The sequence below is a fragment of the Eurypyga helias genome, unplaced genomic scaffold (assembly GCF_000690775.1).
Source record: "Eurypyga helias isolate BGI_N326 unplaced genomic scaffold, ASM69077v1 scaffold14540, whole genome shotgun sequence".
NCBI classification, from domain to species: domain Eukaryota; kingdom Metazoa; phylum Chordata; class Aves; order Eurypygiformes; family Eurypygidae; genus Eurypyga; species Eurypyga helias.
This window is the reverse complement of record NW_010225150.1, coordinates 57,654-64,852: the sequence shown is the minus strand read 5'-3', so window position 1 is coordinate 64,852 and position 7,199 is coordinate 57,654. Positions and strand designations below refer to the sequence as shown.

Sequence of the window (7,199 nt, the reverse complement as noted above, 5' to 3'; positions counted from 1 at the left end):
ACTCTTTCGAAAACTATAAGAGCAAACAATAAAGAATGACATTTTGTATTTTGAAATGCAAACAGAATGAGATGCAGGGAAAGAAATATTCTTAAGCAGATGGCAGAGGTAATTTATAAACAGGAAAAATCAGTGTAACTATGTGTCACGGGTTCCTAAAGAAAATGTTCAAACATCAGGTACTTTGCAGAGAGGAAGACCTATAGAACATACTAATTAACACACAATGGCTGGTACCAGTCAGTAAAGACAAGATTTTCAGGATCTGGCCCACAGGATTATGTGAGAATGTAAAAGATAAAAGAAGTTTCTGAGAGGTTGGTAGTGAAATATTTAAATAGGAGATGAAAAGTTTTTTAAGAATCTTAGAATCTATTGAGAGTCTATAAAATGCATTATAATTTAAATTTTTAGATTTTCTATCTAGTAGGTGCCATATTATTGCTATAGAAAAAAAAATTGTTTCAGAAACTGAAAGGCCACTTTGAAACTCATTTTTTCTCCCTCATTTTAAGCTTATGAAATACTATTAGATATCTTGTTATCTAATGAAGGATAGAAAGGATGGACTACAGGGAAGAAGTGTGGGAAAAATACATTCTTGCTGTTGCATTGTTCTGCCTTTTCTGTGTGAAGGTTACAATAAAGGTTAGTCTTTTATTATCATCCATAGGTAATTCTTTTGTGTATGATAATTTCTAATCTCTAAATTGAAACAGAAGTATGTATTATGAAATTTCAAATAGTGCTGATGCATTCTTTTCATGCTGTTTCAAAATATAGTCATTAAGGTGAATTTTAGCTAAAAAAATCAAAATAATTGCTAATGAGACTGTGGTAGTATTATAAATATGTAGGAAGCTGTGATGGTGGTTTCTTTACATACTGCTTTGTAAAATATCATAGCTGTAGCCCAGAAAACTCCTGAAACTGTGGTAATTCCCAGCATGTAATGACAGTTGTATCAAAACTGTAAATTAATTCAATAGTTGTATGAGGTAAACAAATAGCATGTGCAAGAAGAACCACTTTTCCTGATGACATATATAGTGCTTATCATAGGTACAAATCTCTTTTCCAATTTATGAAACTCATCATTATTAAATATCACCTATTTGCTTAGGTACCCAGTTAACATTTAATTGGCATGCGGTTACTATATACTTCAGTTTCTTGGACTTCAGGACAATGAAGATGAAAGAACTTCCTTCTTAAAGTTCTTTTCATTGGGAACCATGAGGACTGTAAGGATTCCATCTTTGAGTAGTGCAACAAAACAAGGCCAAAGCTGATTTTCAAGATAGAATGATAGCCCAGTTAAAGTAAAATTAAATCCTTAAGGTCCATTTGAAAGTCAGTTGCTGCAGTTCCTGGTGCAATCACATTAAGCAATTCATTTGGCATTATCTCCCAGATGCATAAAAATACATAGGATTAGGATAATGGCAGTTTGTTCCCTTAGACCCTTAGTAGAAAACAGACAACAGAAAGAAGAAATAAACCTTTTCCTAATTTTTCTTCTTTGCAGCCATTAAATAGAGATTCTGCAGTGGGAAAAGCAGGAACTATCTACCTGTTTCCCTTCATTAAAACCAAGTGACTAGCAATGGCAAGAACCATTGACAGTGGAGAGTCGTTCATCGCTTTCCTTTCCATTAACCAAGACACATGACTACGTACACATTTCATTTTTTAGCCTATGTCAGTGCAATGCACTTGGTGCAGACTGTTAAGGTTATATTTCTAGGCCCCAAGAACACTGAAACAAAGGCCTTTTTCTAAACCTAGAGTGGTGTAACCAAGACTGGCACAGAGATTGCCAGTATTCTGGCATGGATTTATTTAATTTCATAATCATAACCACTACATTTACATTACTGTATTTCACACAGCACAAACTGTGTGTTCAATATGCTTCATTTTTTCCCTACTACTTCTGGAGGCAATATGAAACCCAGTTCCTTGCAGTAGTTATATATGCAACTGCCGGTAGAAATCAGCTACCTAACTTTGTTTATATGCCTAGGAAAACCAGGGTGCTCTTTTAATATAACAGATTTAACAAAATCCATCTGGACCTCAAGCTGTGCTCATCATTCCTGTACGTGATAAAATAGTTTGTCCGTCTTGGGGAATTTTGCTGACAGCTTACTGAAACCAGTTACTGCCTAATCCATAAATGAGACAGAACTTCTTTCATCCACATGTGTTTTCTCTTAGTATCTGGGTGGTTGAAAGATCATCACTGCAGAAAGTTTAGATGTATTGCTGTGATAATGGAATCCACTAGCAAAGCGAAGCATAAAAATGTAATGTAACCATTGTTGCTATCTGTCTGTACTGACATATAAATAAGGCCACCAGCACTGTATTTTTTTAACTAAATCTCAAAGCAGCAACAAAGTCATAGCTAAAGAGTGAAGTGCCTACCTCAGATTGTGAAGTATTCAATTCCCACAGTTAGTCATACAAGAATACAGGAAATTTTAGAATAAAAAGAAATCAGAAATCACATCTAAAACCGATCTCTCCCTTAGGTTTCCATTTATTATTTACCTCAGATTTTTCCACTAATTGCCTAAATAATTTAAACAGTTTTTACACTTAGTGGGATAAAATTGTAATCTTCCATAAATAAAGCATATTCTTTGCAATGAAATTTAACTTACCATAAATCCTCTTCCTTTGTTATTTTTACATTTAATGTTAAATGTTGCTGTTGGCCCTAGGATTAGATAGGCCAATGATACTCTTTCACATGCAGAATCTTGCTTCCCTTCTGCCTGTGCAATTTTCACAGTTCTGATCTTGGTGAAAGATTACATGAGATTAGCAATGCTAAAGTATTGCCACACTGACCAACATTAGATAACTTTGTTAGGAGCCTGCTGTAGAAAATTCATTACCCTCCTATGCAAACTTTACAATCAAGGGAGAGAGGCTTCTCCAGAAACCAGTTTAATTACACTCGTGATCTGTGTTGTCTCCTGTCAGAGACACTGATTACCTAGTCATCCCAGGGCAAGTAGCCTCCTAGATTAGTCTCCTGAATTCCCCATTTCTGCACAAACCTAATTCTGTCAGTCTTGTGATATTCTGATTATTACCTTCCCCTGGGGCTTCTGTTTGTTTACCATATGAAAACAACCCAGCTATGAAAGCTCTAGAGTTCTACTATAATTTTTTTCTGCCTGTTTCAGCTTTTGTTGACAAAGTTTTTGTTGACTGCCTACAACTACCTGAAAGGAGGTTGTGGAGAAGTGAGTGTTGGTCTCTTCTCCCTAATGACAGATGATCGGACGAGGGGGAATGGTCTCAAGCTGCGCCAGGGGAGTTTTAGATTGGACGTAAGGAAGAAGTTCTTCACTGAAAGGGTTATCACGCACTGGAACAGGCTGCCCAGGGAGGTGGTGGAGTCCCCATCCCTGGATGTGTTTAAGAGACGGGTGGATGAGGTGCTGAGAGATATGGTTTAGTGGTGGACAGATACGGTTGGACTGGATGATCTCTAAGGGCTTTTCCAACCCAGTGATTCTATGATTCTAAAGTGCCCAAACACTCTCCCATTGAGGTTGATACCAAAGTAAGCTGGCTTCAGTGACATGTGGTTCAGACTTAGTAATGATCACAGTGGGACCCAGACAATAACCTGGAAATCAGGACAAGAGTACCATCATCATCATCATCAGAACCACTCTTAAATTAGAAGCGTGAGACACTAGCCCTATACATACAAAGACAAAACTTCCTTTGTCTTCAGCAGGGCCTGGGTGCTACCACTTCTGTATCCTGACCATCTTCCATATGAGATCTCAGAGGTACTGCCCTCTCACATGTCTAACTCATATTTCTCTCTGAAAGAGTGGAGAGTATAACCTTTTCATACTTGTTTAATAAGGCACACACAATGGCTTTTTTCCTCCTAGGAAATCAAGTTGAAATTAAGCAGTATGCTTACCATACCTTAGCTGGAAGCAACAAAGAAGATAACTTTTCTCATGGAATAATCTAACCTAAAGTAACTGCAATTATTAAGACATAGTTTCAAAGACCTAAATTACAACATTAAATGTGATTGCCTACAGAACATTTTTTAAAAGTAGTCTATTTGGCTTTGCTTGTATGTCGGCACACATACAAACACATACATATCAAATGCACTTAAATGTATAAAGTGCCTCAAAAAGCAATCTTACTTTTCTCAGGTGTCTAACACCGTAGAAATATATGAGTCTTCAAGTAAAATAAAATACCCATAAGTATCAGAAGATGATGTTCACAAAACACTTGAAAATTTACCCAAATTATGTTTGAAGACTTTTGCTGTTACTGAAGAAAGATAAATGTACCATTCAGGTGTTTGCTACTACATTCATTATCTGGCTTCTACCATAATAATTACATTATTTTTCTTGTTCCTCTCAAAAACCTTAGGTAACTATTTCTAGGTAATAAAGGACCACAGATCTAATTAATGGAAAATAATCTCTGTTACGTGCATTTGCCAAATAATTTTTCCAACATACACACCATGAATAATTTGCTGCCTTAAGGTTTCTCCATGCCGAATGTTAGAAAACAGAAAGTATTAAGAATTTCTAAAAGCATATTTAGAACTTCAACAGGCTAATAAAGAAAAAGGCATAGCTGCACAATAACCATGTAATAATAAATTGCCTTAAAGAATAACATCCACTATGGAAGGATAAAACTGTTGGTTTTATCACTGCTACTTAAAAAAATTAGAATTACTCTATTATTAATAGTAGTTAGGTTATCTATTGAGTTAATAATTTTGCTTGGAAAAAGGTAAGAATGTGATATTATTACACAACGTATATGTTAGCATTTTTCACTACTCTTTGTTCAATGAAAGAAAAAGGTTCAAGTGTCTGTAAGAAACTAATTTTTGCAAAAATACCTAAAGGTCTCAAGTGTCTTATGGACCAGACATATGAGTTCCTTAAGACATTCTAAATCATGAACTCCTGCCCTGTAAATAGTAAGTCATGTTGGTTACTTCAGTAATTAATGCTGAGACACAGTTGCCATGAAACAAATCGTATCATAGAAATCTGTCTTGGGAGTCATGTAATCTAACTGTCCGCATTTCAGCACAAGGCAGGTAAGAGGCAAGATGAATACCATCAAAGGCATCTTTTCTTTTTTAATTTCATATTTTAGCTTCTTTCTCAACAGAAGCTTTTATTTACACATTAACAGCTTAAAACTAAAAAGCTGTTTGGGAAATAATTTTAAATATTTTTGATGGGGAAAAAAAAGTAATTTAATTAAATTAAATGACTGCTATGAAAAGAAAGGTTGCTAAGTCCACCACAGAAAGTTCTTCTCAATGTGTACTTGTATATGCCTATCTATTTGTGGAAAACCTGTTTTTCAAATGTAATAATTCTTCTTACAAGGAGATATAATTTATGCTTATTTCTTAATATTATTTCAAAACAGTGGCAAATTAACAAGCCAATTAATTTAAAAAAATAATCTATATTTCTGTTGCTTTTTAAGTCCTGGAGTTCCTCTTTTTTCTAGCAGCTCAGAATACTAGATGTATTTGTAGCAGAAGATAGAAATGATTCATACAGATGAAAGCTTTTAGAAGTAAGAACCTTTATCCTGAAAGACTTTACTGAAAAATAAATGGGTAGAGAAAATCATATTCTCTCAGGTCATACCCAAATATGATGACAGATATTGAACTTCTGTTTATGTGAAAGCAAACAGAAAAATTCTTGCTTTGAGTTTAAAAAAGGGAAATAAGAAAGGTGGTGCCAATCTCACTATAATAATTTTTTACATAGAAATATTTTGCAGCTGAAACATAGCTACAAATACAAATTTAATCAAAGAATGAAATTATTTTAAACTCCTGGCCTTAACTGTAGACAGTCTAAAGCACACTGATGGAAGTAGGAAATTTGTTAAACCAGCCTTAGATGTCAGTTTACAAAGGCATGAATGCTGGGGTCCTGGATAGAGAATGATTGCTTTTCCTCCCAATGAAGTATATTTAACATAGCAAAATAGAAGACAAGAAAAAGGCACTGATGGATCACAAGATCTTTGGGAATTATAATGAAAAGAAAGCTTTATAAAAACTTCATTCCCTCTTTGCCTCCGATTCCTGAGTAGACAAAGGAGTAGTGTGTCATTGCTTACAAATAGTAAACAACTGCTTTGCTTCAAGCTTTGGACAAATGGAGTTCCTTGCCATAGGGATGATGGTACGTGGTCACAATATTTTTATTGAAAATTCACCATGGGTAAATTAGAAAAGCAGGAAATGTTTTACTGAATTATAAACAAAACCCAATAACCAAAGGTATTTACATGAAACTGGCTAAGCTCTTAATTGAATTGATTAAAGCACTGAACACTTGTAGACCTACATTCAAAATAACTTCCGATAGGAAAATAATTTCTGAATAACAAGATGTTGTTGCCTCTTATGTGGTATTAAATATCTTTCAGAAAGCAGAAATTCAATTTCAGAAAATGTTGAGTGGTCAGATTCTTCATCTATCACAGCGTAATTCCCTAGATTACATGTTAATAGTAAACTTCACAGAGAAAGCATTCAAAGGCATAGATTTTCAGTAGCAGAGAAAAAAACTCATGCATTCCACATTGTAATGTCCAGGGCAAACACAAGTGTATCTTAAGTTTTGTATGAAATGAGATAACTAAAATGCCACCAGCAACATTTTCCTACAAGCATATTTTTACAACATTCCCAGTTTCAAGAGAAAGATTTCTAATAGGCTGAAATGTTTTCTCAACTGAAGAAACATGTTTATTATAAACATGAAACGGTAATTTATATATGAATGGACTCAAGAACCAAAATTACATTATTGTAGTCTGATACTTTTAATCCATCCTAGATCATTGATTTACCACATTCTATACATACAGTTGTTAACTAACTATGCAAAAAATTTTAAAGAAGCAAATAATAATTCAAACATGTATTAAACCCAACACAGCAGTATACACAGCTCTTCATTAAATTAGTATACATTGCTAATAGTCTTTTCATTTAAATCGATATTTGTGTTTTTTAAACTGATTCTTTCATCATGGCCAGTAAGCAACTACCTTCTCAAAATATGTTTTAGCTTCAGTCTGAATGTAATGTAATTCAGCAATTATGGATTCTGCTGAGTGCTTTGCTTTCCTAA

General features: G+C 34.4%; 1 protein-coding gene across 1 annotated transcript in view; it reads right to left on the bottom strand.

Annotated features, from left to right (window-relative positions):
• Positions 1 to 7,199, bottom strand: part of LOC104507141 (neuron navigator 3-like) — a gene marked incomplete at its 3' end in the record, with an annotated part of 66,870 nt that overhangs the window by 29,135 nt on the left and 30,536 nt on the right. The gene's annotated exons all lie outside the window — the stretch shown is intronic.